Genomic DNA, 16,881 nt, shown 5'->3' with positions numbered 1-16,881 from the left:
GACATAGCTCTCAAAAACATGAAGTACGATCAGAGCAATGACTGATCATATTTCAACAAAACCCATATTTGTACTGTAATGTCATTTTCATCGATTTTTCCATCAATTGTCTTAAGCAACTTTAGCTGTATGGACGTTTTACATCCAGTCTATTAATCACTGTTCTAGATTTCACGTATCCCGAATCCCTCATCCTGTATCTGCTGAGTGTATGTTATGCACACGTTACATCACCTTTTGTCGTTGTCAGGTAGCATAGAATCACTGTACATCCTCTCGAAGGGCTTATGCTACCATGTCGTGATAGAAGCACTAGGGTAGCCTAATGGGTCAGGTGTTCACTGGTTTGATTTCACAAATGGTTACATTCTGTGATTTGTTTGTCACATCGTTGGAATCTTTTTTCCCCATGGTATTATCTGGAGTGAGTGGCAATAATATTCCCTATAACAGTGAGGATGGATCACTAACACCATAATTCACATGCTAGTGATCCATAGTCAGGTGGTTGTATCCATAGTTTCCAGAGTTTGTATCGCCATTATTTCGGGTTCGTCTCATCAGTAGTTACATATGTGTAAAGACTTTTAAATCATTTGGTGTAATAGATATTTGGATATTTTTATCATACTGTTTTCTAGTGTTCAGACTTATTTTTTTTATCTGCTGCGGTTAAATGGTAGATGTGGATATCAGTGTCAGGATATAAAAGTGAATATGAATGCATGCTTAACATTGTGGACAGGCAGACATCCTTGGTAATGCAGGGTATTTTCCTCATAGTCACCGTGACAGCAGCTGTGTACAATCCTTGCAATCTATTCAGGACAAGGTATAAACTACTCACTTGTCCAAAGGGTATTAGTCGGGGTACATTTGAATGAGGATACTACTCTCCAGTTCCTGGTGAGCTGTCTGTGTGCATGTAATGCGCGTGCATTGTGATGCTGTACATTTAGCTGGTTGTAAAAGCATTTTCATATTTTTTTCTGTAGAGTGACTATATAAGCGTTTTGAAAGTGTGAAATAAACAGATTTAGAATTGATTGTGTTTAGAGTTTTATAATGATTATTTCCAAGCATACACAGTGTCATTTAATACACAATGCAATTTAGAAAGCGGTAAAATGTAACAAATATATTGGGATTACACTTTCTCAGTAAAGTACAGATTCTAGTACTTTTGTTGGGATGAGCCCCATCTGCGATTTGAACCCATATCCTCAGAGTCACGCACCTAATGGCCAGCACACAAAGTGAGAAAGTGTAATCCCTATCATAACATTTGATTAGTTCCCAAATAATGAAAGCGGTTCAGTCAAATTAGTGGAAAAATCACTTAACCTCAAAAACATTGGTACAGAAATGGTTTTGTGTTTAAATCATTTTAGATAGTTATGTATGCAATACGTCAAATCCCAATGAGTCTAACAGTGTCTCGAAATATTATTCATACGCCGAAGTACCTGTCGGTCCAACCATATTTTCTCCCATCATATACATACCTACACCTCGAATATATAGATAGTGTCGAAGCAATAACTTGGCCCCCAGCGATTCAACTCAAACTTGACTGTATATAAAAAGTCCTCACTTGGACGTTGATTCATTCTATGTGGCCTTTAGGGTGCAAAAACTATGAAAAATGGCATTTTGCCAAATAACATTTTCTATATGTAAAAAGTCCAGAAAATGGTATAAAATTTTGCGAAACATACAACTGAAGTGTAAAAAATAGTAAATGATGAAAATAAAAAATGAAAAGATCTTGACATAAGGTTTGAACTTGACATTCCAGCGCTAACAATAAATGAGAGTTATCTCCCCTTTGATTACAATGATTGAAATAGCTGAATACAAAGAAAAAGGCTTAAGCCTCAAGGTGTAATCAGTTTAAAGGATCAGTTTCGTTTGTCCGCGGTATGGTATTTCAATATTTTTGACAACTCTAGTTTAACTGGCGGAGTGGCATCACTGCTTCAGAAGGTAAGTAGTCAAGTGGGCCGAAGGACAAAACTCCAGAGAAAAGCAAAGCTCGTTTAGAAACAGTCTAAAGGGCTGAGGTGAAAGTCAAAAGGGCTGTGACAAAAAGTGAAAAAGGCCGAGGTGAAAGTCAAAAGGGCAGAAAAGGAAAAAGAAGTTTAACAAGGTTTCACATTATTTATTGACAAATATGGCACCGAAACATGTATATCATCATATCATTAACACAACGGTAATTAGAATATATAGAAAGGCTTTACATTATATATTGACACATATAGCATTGAAACCATCTATCATCATACCATTAATAATAACTTCACATGATTTACCCTAGTTCACATCCGTTCATTATTCACACGATGTCACATTCGTTCAAAATTTACACACATTCACGCATAATTTACATATCCGTTCATGAATTACACAAGTTCACATTCAGTTCACATTCGTTGAATATTTACATAAGTTCACATTTGTTCATATGCCACACAAGTTCATTCGAACATAGTAGGGGCATATACGTTGGAGCACATTGTCAGGAGCGTATTGGGACTGAGCTATCCTTCTTTGTACACCCGCCCAGCCGCAAAGATCTCAGTTGATCTACAGACGCTGATTTCTTCACAAATCTTGTGAGTTTTCCATGATGGGGGAGCTGGGTAGAAGCAGGGAGACTCTATGTTGTACATTATCCCTGGTAGAGGGGGCATTTGGGTCCAATGTTCTAATTCCATGTAAAATAACAACAACAGCAACAACTGACTTTTAGACTCGGTACTTTGTCTTTTTTTTTCGGCCCACTTGACTACAACCCACTTCAAAACACAAAATCAAACATTTCTTTCCTGACATGCATCATGTTTTCAAGGATACTCGGGGTATTTTACTCAACACTTATGACCAGGGTTGATGGATGATTTAGATATGATGATAACATATATATGTCAACACCCATGGGGACGAGTCGGTCACGTTGGTTTCACTATCCCAGTAGTTTCTGATGTTAGAAGAAGGATGGGCATTTTCAGAGAATTAAAGGACCTTATATTCTATCTGTCAATTTATTGGAACCTATTCCTTCATCTACAGTACCAAAGTGATGCTGTGATCCTGTGATAAATTAACATGCAACCAGTTACCCCCGGGGTGGAGGGAGGGGGTACCTTACACCTAGGATGCAGGTCTCAGGTTCTTGGTCATACCACCTTGGGTTACCTTACATCTAGGATGCAGGTCTCAGGCTTTTGGTCATACCCCGGGGGTTACCTTACATCTAGGATGCAGGTATCAGGCTTTTGGTCATACCACCTTGGGTTACCTTACATCTAGGATGCAGGTCTCAGGCTTTTGGTCATACCCCGGGGGTTACCTTACATCTAGGATGCAGGTATCAGGCTTTTGGTCATACCCCGGGGGTTACCTTACATCTAGGATGCAGGTATCAGGCAGTGGAATTGATGAAACTCATGAGCCCAGGACGAATCGGGATTCGAACCCACATTGAGCTTAGCATGCCAAAGGGACGCAACCATGCAAAAAGAACTTCGTCACTTTGACGAATGGTCCACCTGCGCCCCCATCGAGGATAAAATAAACAAAACAGACAACAAATTAGAAATGTAGTATGACATCAATGCACTTGATATGATACAATTGGCCGATTTGATATAAGTCATTCCAAACACATATAATCTTGATGATGCGGGTTAGAATTGGTCTTCAGCAACCCAGGCTCGTCGAAAGAGGCGACTAAAGGGATCGGGTGGTCAGGTTGAAACATGACTTGGTTGAAACATGTCATCATATTCTACTTGTGTATATCAATGCTCATGCTGTTGGTCACCGGCCCAGGTTAGAGTATTATACATAATCGATATAGCTTGAATAATGCTGAGTGTGACGTTAAACAAACCACCCAACCACAAACGATATATGCGTGTCTTGCTTTCTATTGCTACAGTCATCCTTAATACTTGATGCACAGATACAAGCATTGCCGAAACTAAATAATTACAGTGTACACCTCGTCCTCCTGAAAATGTCCAAGAAACGTTCCTCATGTTCAGGTGTTCATTGGTTTTGTGGTTTGTAGACTGTTTAGACAAATGTCAAATTATTTTGAAAGCCTTGTACATTTCATGCAACTGTTCGCGGGCATGATGTCACATCATGATGTCATGGTTGCGAGTTTAACCAATCACAGCTCACTTCTGATGCACGAGTTTTCCATGCACGTTATTTCTAGACATTATGGAAGCAGAAGTGTCGTTTGCATTGGTGAAAATGGAAATAATGGCACCAAGCAGGTAAGAATGTTACTATTAACCGGCGTAGAACAAAAGCTAAGACAATTATTTTTGATGTGTCCATAACATACACGTTTGAAAGATCTTCAATGAAATTTAGTTTGGTGTGTGTGGAGTAATTGTAAAGACCCGTCCGAAGAAGCAGTTACACTTCTAGACAGCGTCTCGTCTTGCTTTGACTCCTGAGGGATGTTCGGAATTAATAATAACGTATAAATGCAGGTAAGTTTTTAGATATTGCAGGGCATAGAACAGGGTATGGTTGTGTTTCCCATATTATTCTGAGATATACACGTGTCATCCTACCTATCACCCATTGTTTTCAATAATGAGTATGGGGAGAGTATGATTGCACCAATGTGTATGGAAAGAGTATGATTGCACCTCGTTCTGCGGCAGTGTGCACATCGTTGTTCATTCACCATCCCTTTGATGATGAAGTGGGGCGGTGTTGCGGTGGGGTAGCCTAGTGGTGAAGCATTGGGTCGTCACGCGGAACATCTGGGCCCATATTCCTGTGTGGATACAATGTGTGAAGTCAATTGTTGGTGTCCTCTGTCTTCATATTGCTTGAATAATCTGTTTGTTAAAAACGGCGTTAAACCAAGGTCACTCCCTCACTGATGATGAAGTAGGACATCTAAACGTGTCCAGCACATATATCGTAAGCCATTGACTTTGGCACTGAGAAAAACTACGTGGTCCAGAGCGTATTATTTACTGATGGTGGAAGCCAGGATGATACATGTCCCTCCTCTTCAACACTCACTTTGAAGAAAGATAAACGTCAACATAAATCACGCACACAACTACAGTTAATTGTCCCGTTTGTATTCTATCCACTATGATCTTAAGTACAGTAAGTGAAGAAAAATGGCGTCTGAAAAAAAACGTGTCTACATCGTAACTGACGCCACTGTTAATAATAGATACAATAAAATGATATTAACTCACACCTACGACAGCGGCAGTTATCGGCGTTTCGGAGTTCTTCTCTAACTTACATTGAAAAGGCAATAACAATGCTTAGACAGTCAGAATCTTTCTTCTTTCTGATTAGGTATGTGTGTGTGTGTGTGTGTGTGTGTGTGTGTGTGTGTGTGTGTGTGTGTATTCGATTACAAAATGTTGTGATGACAGGATATCAAATTGTATTTGAAGCTATATTTCTACATCAGTTGTTATGAAATATGTAAACCATGTCATGCTTTCATTTGGACAAACCTTGCATCATTATTGTAATAGGCCCGTAAACCTACCAAGAGGAGTGAGTGAGTTTAGTTTTACGCCGCACTCAGCAATATTCCAGCTATATGGCGGCGGTCTGTAAATAATCGAGTCTGGACCAGACAATCCAGTGATCAACAACATGAGCATCGATCTGCGCAATTGGGAACCGATGACATATGTCAACCAGGTCAGCGAGTCTGACCACCCGATCCCGTTAGTCGCCTCTTACGACAAGCACAGTCACCTTTTATGGCAAGCATGGGTTGCTGAAGGCCTATTCTACCCCGGGACCTGCACGGGTCCCTACCAAGAAGAATAACCACATAATCCTAAACTAAAAGTAATATAATATATATACTATTAGTAGTAGTAATATAACAGAAATCGGGCGTGATGCTTGATTGGCTTTTAGAAGATGCTATTTGATGAACAGAGAGCTTATCCTGGGTTACATCTTCTTTTTTATTCTGGAATATAACGTTTCAGGGCCTGTTCTAACCTCATCATCAGGTAGAACTGAACAGTAACTGTGACAATTCTGTTAACTCAGACAACTCATGTAACAGTTACCGTTTAGTTCTAGCTGATGATGGGACTAGAAACAGCCCTGAAGCGTTGTACTCCAGAATAAAAGAGTGAGTGGGTGAGTTTAGTTTTACGCCGCACTCAGCAATATTCCAGCCATATGGCGGCGGTCTGTGGACCAGACAATCCAGTGATCAACAGCATGAGCACCGATCTGCGCAGTTGGGAACCAATGACGTGTCAACCACGTCAGCAAGCCTGACCTTTTGTGGCGAGCACGAGTTGCTGAAGGCCTATTCTATCCCCGGTCGAATACGAAAGAAGATGTAAGGTGAGACATGTAAGACATAAGGTGAGATACACTAATCAACATACCAATGTCGTATTTCTTCAAGATACATATTACAAACCATGACGTCATTATATAGTGTAATTTTTCAGGTATTTCGTTACATTTGAAAATACAGCTATTAGTGAAAAAAATACCCCTCGGCATCGAAGGGGTTAATGTGAAAAACAAACCGGCCATCGTTCAAGGAAAGAACGCTATAAGGGTTAAGGGTGCCCACCGGTTCCCACTGCAGCCTTTTTTAATCAGTCACGGCGTGCAGCAAACCTCAATGGACGAGATATGTGTCATGGGAAGCGACTGTAAAATCAGCTCGCTAGCCCACTATTCTGGGCACAAATTAATATTCTGCATAAAAACTCGAATTGCATTAGATTGTTCACGTGGAAGCTAATTTTTCGTTCATAGGTGCGCTGTGCAAATATTGCCGCTTTCTAAACACAATCCTCCAAAATAATCATTGGTTGATCAGTTTGGAAATACAGTCCTTATAAGAACCTATCCATAGTACTTATTCACTGACATTACGTACTCAATAAACAGGTTCTGGTTCTGACTTGCTGTACGCTTTGTAATTGATTTTGGGCAGATAAATTATCATGTCCATCGCATAAAATTGACACCATTAGGTGCAGTATGACTAATGCTGTAGGCGCGCTATCTCACACGGAAGGAGAATAAATACCTTGTCGCTAGCTTCAGTTTGAACCCAGCTTCTGTCTCAGCAACATCGTTTATGTGGGTATATTACACAGGGTTAGACCAAGTGCAGAGAAGTCATGCTTCAGAGGATACATATCTATCAAAATTTTTGTTATCTCCAAAGCGCATAAAACGAAAACCTGGAATGTTTAGAGGAAATATCTGCACGGATTATTACATGTATATGGTTGTATTCTCCTACTGGAACACTTCTGAAAAAAGCATGATAATTCACTCGCCTCCATGCGACCACCCGGATGTGATAGTTTAATGATAGTTGGAAGTATAGAGGTTGGGGGTGCTTTTTTATTTTATCATTTTTATTTTATTATTTTTATTTTATCATTTTTATTTTATTATTTTCTTGTTTGTCATTTATTCATTTTTTAAAAAAACCCGACCAGATACGTTGTTTTGATCACTTCCGCGCTATAACCCACCTAAAAACCGTACAGCAGTGTGACACCGCTTCATTTCCACAAGGAGTGATCTGTGCACATCTACCACACAATTTGCTGTATGGCAGGTTGAAGCCTTAAGCAAACACACGTGCGCCATACTGTACATGCTAGACGTTTCGGAAGCTGCTACTGTGGCATCCATGTGTCCAAATACATTAGACATTAGCAAAACTATTCAACATTCTCTCATATGTATCCATGTTAATTACTTCGAACATTCTGTGATGATTCTGTGCATCATATGAAATACAGCACAGAAAGAAAGATTGGTGTGTCTTGTTCCTATGTAAACAGTGTTTTGTGTAGATTGGAAGATATGCTGTTGTTTGGAAACACTTCTGAATCACTGTTATATGGATAGAAATCCTACAGAAGGACCACGTGGATTGCTCTGTTCATTTCATTTTTAAGACACATGACAGAGTGACATATTCATCTTTGGAACAACTGTTTTTTGCAGGAAATGTGCTTTCAGTATGACAATATACTGTAGTATTAATAAACTTCGCAACACTTTCTTTGTTGACGCCATTTGAAAATATCGCTCCTTCGTCGCAAACAGTCGTGTCTAATATAGCGCGCTGTGCTAAATTATGGCAGACTGTCTAAAACAGCGGCTGTGAGAAGCAACCTTCCGATAGACACATGTTCATACGTTACCGACAGATACATCCACGCCTGATGGTAATTTCCAGATAGAACGGTCAACCTGAACTTTGTTGACAATGTTTTGAACATTAATACATTCGTGAAAAAGGACCTGCGTGTTAGATTGGCCTGTTGCATGTATGAAGGTAAAGTTTCCCAAATAACAGACAGGTAAACAGACATTGTTACTGATTGTGTGAATTGCCCATGGCAAACTTCCTATCATAACATACCGGGAAAATGTTAGTGAAAAGTAAAATCTTTATGTGCAGTCATTAACACTTCTAGCAACTGTATTACTAAATATTACCTATCATTTTCAACCACAACACTCTGGTATGTCCACTCACGTGAAACTGTACAGGCAATTTAATATCTTTGATTTTATTTCTAATAAATAATACTATAAAAAACATAAAAGAAACAACAGCATCGCATCGTGACACGATCACGACTGGACATCAGCGTTTGAGCGTCTCTGAGTTTTAGCTCACGTGTTATCATTCACACTAGTTGTTGATAACTTTCTTCCCTTGGTTATGCAATGTGTTTTACTTACTTATTACCGTCTAGCGTGCAATTATACACCAGTGAGATGACGATTTTGTTAAAAGTATCTGCATGAAATACTTTCTCAAATGTGGATTCACAAGATCGACATACGCGTCATTTCTATGCATTATTCACAGCAGTTGTTGAAGTCCATGTGTGATGATTATGTAAATACCTTCTAAAAATTCATTTTCGCAAAGAATATATTGGGGAATCTTACATCGAGTATTTCACACTCATGTGATGTCTTTTAACAAAAAAATAATATTTCCGCTTACAGTTTCAGTTGACAACTAATCTGTCCGTCCCTGTGCAAACAGATTCACATAGATTCATTTGCATAGCGATTAACAACAATCCAAAGCCTTTTTAATTCATTATTTAATGAAGTAGTTTAAATCATAGTTGTGTGATGATTGCATGTAAATCTTCAAAAAAAAAAAACCCTGTTTCTTCGCAAAGAGTAAATTGGGTAATTATACCGAGGGATGTTAAACTTCTGCCTGTTGAAAGATATCATGGTTATGGCAGGCAATTTAGACTTTATGGTGAGTATGTTCTCATGTTTACATTCATGCGCAGCTCATTTGAAGTTCTTCTGACTTTATGTCATGGCGAGGATGATTCGAGGTATTTAATAATTGTATTTAGTTTATAAATGTAATGCAATATGTCTTTTGCAGAGACCGTGTTTGTTGATAGGCTTCTAAGTGTGATATACAGGTGAAATACCGATGTATCCATTCATTACTTCTCCAGTGGGGTGATATGTATTTTGACGATTGTATTTTTATGGCCCTTTCAGGAATAACATCGTAATATAAGAATTGATAGAAAAGTGTTGTCTGTGTAATGTTTAATAACTTCTCATCACTAATTGAATAAGGTGCCCCAAATAAAGTCCACGGTGATAAACCAATCAGAAGCAAACATTATACTTGACAGCCAGTCAAAATTCTGAAGAAACATTATGAACTAATCACATGTTTATTTATTACATATATATTGAGATTAGGAGGTATTACAGATCACCTTGTTTTTAATATATAGACTAGTTTCAAGGTATTTCTTTCAGCAGAAATTGATCACCACTTGCGTACTTGTCAATCATAATATTTGTTGGTTTTTTTTACATTAATCTAAATCAAAATTGAAAGCTTTAACAATCCGAATAAATACATTGCACACCAAATATTACACATTTGCTCAAGCAGTGATTAAGTATCTGTCATTACCTTGCTCATTTGAGATGGTGATATGCAAATCTCATTGCTGCGTCTCAGCAATGTACCCACAATAGGGATTCAAGAGAAACATTAATACAACCAGTACCGTGTGCTAACACAAACACTTTGAGAAATAATCAAAATAAATTTATTATTAGTTTTCAAAAATTGATAAAAGTAGTGCGCGTCAGTCACTTGTGAATTTAAGCATCTATCTCCAAGGTGTATGCTTATGATTAAAGAGGTACAGATAAGTTGCGTTTCTGCCTAAATTACACAAATATTTCTGTGAAAACATAATTCGTATTATGTCTATTGCGTACACGTACGCTTGATGTTTTGTAAATACAAGGCAACATTTTTAAGATTAATGAAAAATGGCAAAATACCCAGTTGTGTTTGAGTGAGATGGGTACAATTTGTGGTTACTCACAGGAACCTTAGGATACCCAATTGAGATGAATAATACATAACTATATGACCCCAAGCTTTGTCTGTAGCTCTCAACCTCCAAAAGCTTATATTAGATGATTTATATAACTCATTGACCATATTTTACTACAGATACAGGACATGCCCGAAGCAAGTGCTATTGTCCCTTAATTAAATACTTGAGGGTAATGCCCGTCATGTGCTTTTCCACTGGCGCATTTTGTTTCTGAATTAGGTGTTAAACGGTGTTGAAAATACGTTTGAATGTGTCTTACAAAATGACAGTAAATTCACACTCTACGACCAATTCACGGAGCAAATACACGTGTATGCTAGCTCATAATTTAGGAAAATATGTTTCTTTGCCAGACGTTGGGAAGTTAATATCGTAATTGATTTGCTTCAAATGCTTTCCTCATACGCAATTTTGTACACACAAACCATACAAGTACAGACCTAGCAAGTGATAGGGGGTGGAAGGTTGTGAGTCTTGTGTATTTGTGTGTAGTGTCAATCAGTTATCATCGTTTCGATACTGTGTCACAGACGGACAGCAGTTTGGAAATAGGGCCTGTGGTTAGGAGGACACTCAAAACAGTTCCTTAATGTTGTAGTAACTTCTTCTGGACATTCTTATTTGCAAAATAAAAGTGATTAGTGTAGTAAGTACAATAGTACAGTCAAGCACGCAAGGCAAATCACCATTTGAGGTACTTACATTTTGCCGGCTCCCTCAAATATTCTCCAGGATCCATAGTGTTTCTTTGCTTTTTTCTTGGAATACGTCACATGTTAAGGTGTTACTGGAAAGGAAAGTGGTATTTATCGTGCATTTTTCATACTGATATTCACAATCTTTCTTGGAAGATCATAGTGTCAGGAAGCAAAATTGAAAGTAGTTTCAGTATCACTGAAAGTATCAATTGAGAGATCAATTATATTATGTGAAATAATACAGTATTTTAGCATAAAATGTATAAATATTTCGTGCACATGTGACGAAACATTTACTATACGATCCTACCGCTTTTAGTGTATACATGTTCTTGTCTATGCAGCATTGTTATTATGGCCAGTAGGTAACTGTTTAGAAAACAATACAGCCATGCTTCTCGAATAGACAGAAGATAATGTATGGCTATGAATTGGACTGCTTTGCTATGCAAGAGTATGCCATTTTCACCACGAGCTTCGAGATTTACTCACACAAAAATTACTGTTTCAATGCCTCATCTGAATTTCTTTCACATCTGTGACACTTATACTTACTGTGTGTGCACGAAATAATTTCCACATTTACACACACATGCACATTTGCACTGTTCAGTCATGAAAGTAGACATATTTTCAGTTTATATAATTAAGTGAAAAGAAACAGTAATTCATTTTATGAAATACAGTACTAAGTATTCAAACTTATGTTTCAGCAGATATTTTTTTTTAAATGGATATGGTGTGGGGTTCGATATTTAATGACATACAGTTCATGCCTTTTATTTGGTTTTTTTTCGTGGATGCATGTTCAAATTTTGCATTTATATATATTCACAACTTTTTCAAGGCCCTGTGTAACTCATGTGTAAATTTAGTGTTATGCATGGTTCATTCACAGCTCTGAAGCTACCGCCATCAACTCTCAAAGTGTTGGCGTTCCAGTGACAAACAGACATGTGTAGAAAAATACCGGGTGCAAATATTTGAAATCACCTTAAACAAGACATAAAATTGTGAACAAATACCACGAATCAATTCCAATCTGCCCCTGTTAGAAAGTATCGAATGATGAGCCCCTACTACTCATGGTCCTATTGTCGTGCAGGCCCACCGACCCTAGCTCTGAGACCCTCGGGCAGACAGATACGTCCTCAGCGCTTCCAACTTTCAAACTTCACCATTTCATCTTAATTGTGTCATTTAACTGTTCAAGTTGTGACACAGTCGCTTTTAATAATAAATGAAGGCTATCACGGCTTGGTGTATTCTTTTGTCATCTCGGGGACATCGCGGCGGAGGGCGAGCTAATTAAAGGGGCAGTATCAATGAACGTCTCCATTGGGTTGTGCCTGTGTGATATCCTAATAGGCGACAAGAGAAGCTACCGCCCTGATTAACTTGTCATTAACACTGAGTGTTGGAAGGAGGCGGGATGAGAGGATATCAGTGCTAAATCAGCTGCTCGTGTTGTTTTAATACGATCGTCTCGCCATCGACATGATCTTCCAGCGTCTTTACTGGCTCATACTGTGAACGTTAAATAAATATTTATATTGAATATTCCGCTTTTAAAGAAAACGTTGTCCTATTGTTACTCTACAACGATAAATAGTGACAAGTATTGCAAGTGGTAACAAGTAATTCCTTGACATACACTTCGGAAAGAAAGAAGCAAGACACATAAACAAAATAATGGCTACATAGGAAGCCGATTTTCATTACAGATTTCTATGGAAACGATTGTACTTTTACAAGCAGCTCTTTGTAACATTTGTCCCTGCAAGATATGTCGTGGTTCCTTCGATGGGTTCCACAGCACTTTACGACGCTGTATCTACGAACACTGCTGTTGTGTTTCATTCTAACTATCCCTCAAACAGCATTAGATTTTACCATTTTTATTTGGTTCACTCCTTGCTCTTCGTGTTCAGAGATACATGTTTACAATTACAATTAGGCTGGTAGTAATAATTAGACACCATGCCGGTTAAGATGGAGGTGAGATGGGTGGAAGCAACCGGAAAATAATAAATAATTAAGTGGATATACCTGTATGTTTGGTTTGACATATTTAATGTCAATATCAAGTAAATGGCGGGGAAGAAAATATCGGAAATGACAATTCGTACTTTATATGCACTATAGCATTGAAAGTGTTTTTTAAAACTTTTTTTCTCACGAACATATAATGTGTGTTAACGGGTCTGCCAGAACGTGCGTGTGTTTGGTTTTTCTCTCTCTATTTTTGCAAATAATTTTTTTTTGGTTTGATTTTATCTCGAACGAAAAGTTCCGTCAGAAGCAATTCATTTATTAAAAACATTTCATTATCCTTTCATTCAAACAACTGCGTTTCATATCTCGCAAAGGACGAAACCAGTGCACTAATTAAACATAGAGTTGAGTATTTGAGAGAGGAAGCCCTTTTGAGTGTGCATATGGTAGGCAACACGGCTCAGAGCAAACATGTAAACAGGTTCATGGTGGATAATCATCTGAGTGAATCTGAAGGATGAATTTAGGTGAACGTGGTGGTGATAAAAGGACCCAAGAAAATCCGGATAAGAATAGATCTTCAGTAGAAGAGAAGAAGAAAAATATTTTATTCGAGTGTCACACACTTCATAAAAGTGTCCGGCAAACATTGACCTACGAGCCACTAAATACATATAGGACATGTTGCATATAAAAATAATATATCATTAGGTTAAAACTGTAAAATATCACAAAAGATAAAATATACACAAAATACACGACCCAGTGAGATCAAGTTAAGTTTGCGTGTGTAAATATAAGAAAACATAAAAAAGACCAAAAACGATGCGACTATGGATTGTATGTGGCATTCCTTGGACAATGTGTAAATGAATTTATCCACTTAAGATAAGGCATTGAAGGATCTATCATTTATGTCTGAGCTCATGTTTTCTTTCATTATAGACACTACATTCAACATAAAATGGACCTCATCTCTGACAGAGTTTCTCATACAAAATTTTCATGTGCGAATCGATGTTCGTTGTTGTTGTAAGAGGAGACTAACGGCTCGTGTGGTCAGAATCGTCGACTTAGGCCTAAAAATTGTTTTTATTGCGATATTGGACCGACCCATGCATTCTTGTGCTTGCGGTATTTTTCATGTGGTAAGAATAAAATAAGCTTTTTTGATACCATTTAGCCGGCACCGACGAACATCGGTCATTCTGATAGAGAAAGATGGATAGATTCATGATGGCCGCAATTACCATATTGATAAATGTGTTATTAGTTTGAAATTCACTTCTAAAAATAAAATGGAAAATTAATCCTACCTATCCTTAACTTTAAAGAGGTGTAACAGGCCTTAGCCATGTTATCTTAGCCAAATGTTATCGTGTCCTAACTACTTAAATTGGTGTATTGGTGTACACGTTTTTGAGACGTAAGTCACTGGATGGTCTGATCCGGACTAAGTGATTTACATCCGTCTTATAGCTGAGTTAAAACAAACAAAAACAAGCCAATAGTTTAGTTTACATCCCATACTAAACACTTCTTAAGTAACGGGGATAATATTGAATCCAGCGTTTAGGCAAATGGGGTAATAGTGCACAAATAGTTTAGATGATCGGGAATAAATAAAACATACCTTTGCTTTCAATGTGAACCAGTCTTGGGTGATGATCAGGTTACAGGATGTACAGGATCTTTTTTCGCTTTGCGGGATTTATTCCGGGTCAAAAACCAATGATGGAAACTTGACGAGAGTTAAACACTGGACTGTAGTATCACTGACATACTGTTCTAAATAGGGCGGGTTATAAATGATCTTTGGTAACAGTTGCTTGTCGTATGAGGCGACTAACGGGATCGGGTCATCTGGTCCACTGACTTGGTTGACACACGTCACCTTATCCCAGTTGCATAGATCGATGCTCATCGTGTTGCTCACTAGATTGTCTGGTCCAGACTTCATTATTTACATACCATCGCGACATAGCTGGGATATTGCTGTGTGCGACGTAAAAGTAAACTCACTCACTCACTCAAATCATGGTTCAAGAGAGTTCAAGTTAGAATGTAAACCAAATACATTCGGCATGCACAGCCGCTAGTCAATCAGTTTGTCCTCACATTATGTAGGGGGCGGCCAGATCTAAGATGTCTCGTCGTCCACACTCGTTTGTCAAAGGGATTCAACACGGGAAGCCTATTGTTAGGTTTCACTATGCTAACACTACATTAACCTTTACCGAAATGTATGACTTGATTGAGAACTGTTTCCTATTTATTGTGTATACTTGTTATCCATATTTACCCACTATCTTGTAGACTTTCGATGGAACGATTGGAGTGACATACGTTTATATTGTTGCAGATGCCAGTTTGTATGCTCCATAAGATAATGAAGCACTTAAATCTCCACAAAACGCAGGATTTGCCAAGACGTACTATTTAAGACGCTATAGTAAAGATGCAACTCTGCAGAAATTCTGCGCACTTACTTTTTCAAGGACCAAAATTGTAGCTATATCTGTGTATTCATGCAGAGTACTTCCCAAAGCCTTCAACTGTACACGTGGACCAATGCTGCAAGGCACAAGAGGTCACACATGACCATCTGTGAGATTACATATGACAATGGCTCTTTTACATGGCAATCCGTTTGTGAAATGACGTCTGACAATAGAGATCACACGTGACCTCTTGTTGATGTAGGATTATTTTATACAGTTAACTATTTCTTTATCTTTGAATATTGTGCATGTATATTTTCCAAGCAGAGTGGCTCATGGTATTTTATGTAATGCATGCTCTTACTTATATGTTGTATGCTGATGTAATGTACAAAATGAGGCAAGACTGATAAACAGTCATCTGTCTATTTAGTCTTAACATGTAGCAGTCGTGGCATGTATGTTAACAGCAAGTATTAGAACGAATTGCGTGTTGAGAAAAATCCCAATCAAGTGCATTTTATGTGTATATATAAGACATCAAACCGAAAGGCATCCGGTAGTTTGCTCATGCTACAGGAGGGTCACACACGTGATTAAGGTTCTGATTTTGATACTTTAAAGGAGGTCGATTAACCCCCTTGATCCACGCTTGTTGTCAGTCTTGTTGAGTCTGCTTATCATGAAGGTGTAATTTAGCTGATTTTGTTAATTGTTTGTGTATGAATTAGCGAAATTGAGTATGCAGTGCGCGTCCCCATTAATGGCTATTCGCACCGGAAACCGGGAAAAGAGCATCATGCAGTGACCTATCACAATCTGCGATTAGCGAACAATAGAAAATCTCAGTATAACCTAATATGCTGACGACTGACTCCGTTCTTGTCCAACCTTCAGCTGCACACATCCTAGGATGCCATGGCCAACGTTGAACCCGAGTGGGACTGATACTGATTTAGATTTTAGAATATAGCCCACCAACAACACTTAACTGTGCGAGGTGTAGTACAAACTCCCTCAAATCGCCATTAGGGGACTCGAGTCGTAGTGTGAATGAATGTTTCAGAATTCGTGCGGAGATTCCCCACTACTGAATCCAAAACTGGAACTTTGAAATCTTACTTATGCTTCACGATCGCTAGTCGTCATTGCACTTACTGTCACATTTCACTAACTGTCCGTTAACTGTTTCTGGCTAGTTATTAACAAAACGTTCTTAGGGCTATGAACGTGTCTGGGCCCTGATTCGCTCATCTATAATGCATAGAGCAACGTTATGGTGTAGATTCTTACCTCGGAATCAAAACAAAATCT

The sequence above is a fragment of the Haliotis asinina genome, chromosome 9 (genome assembly GCF_037392515.1).
Source record: "Haliotis asinina isolate JCU_RB_2024 chromosome 9, JCU_Hal_asi_v2, whole genome shotgun sequence".
NCBI classification, from domain to species: Eukaryota; Metazoa; Mollusca; class Gastropoda; order Lepetellida; family Haliotidae; genus Haliotis; species Haliotis asinina.
Note: the sequence above shows the minus strand (reverse complement) of the source record.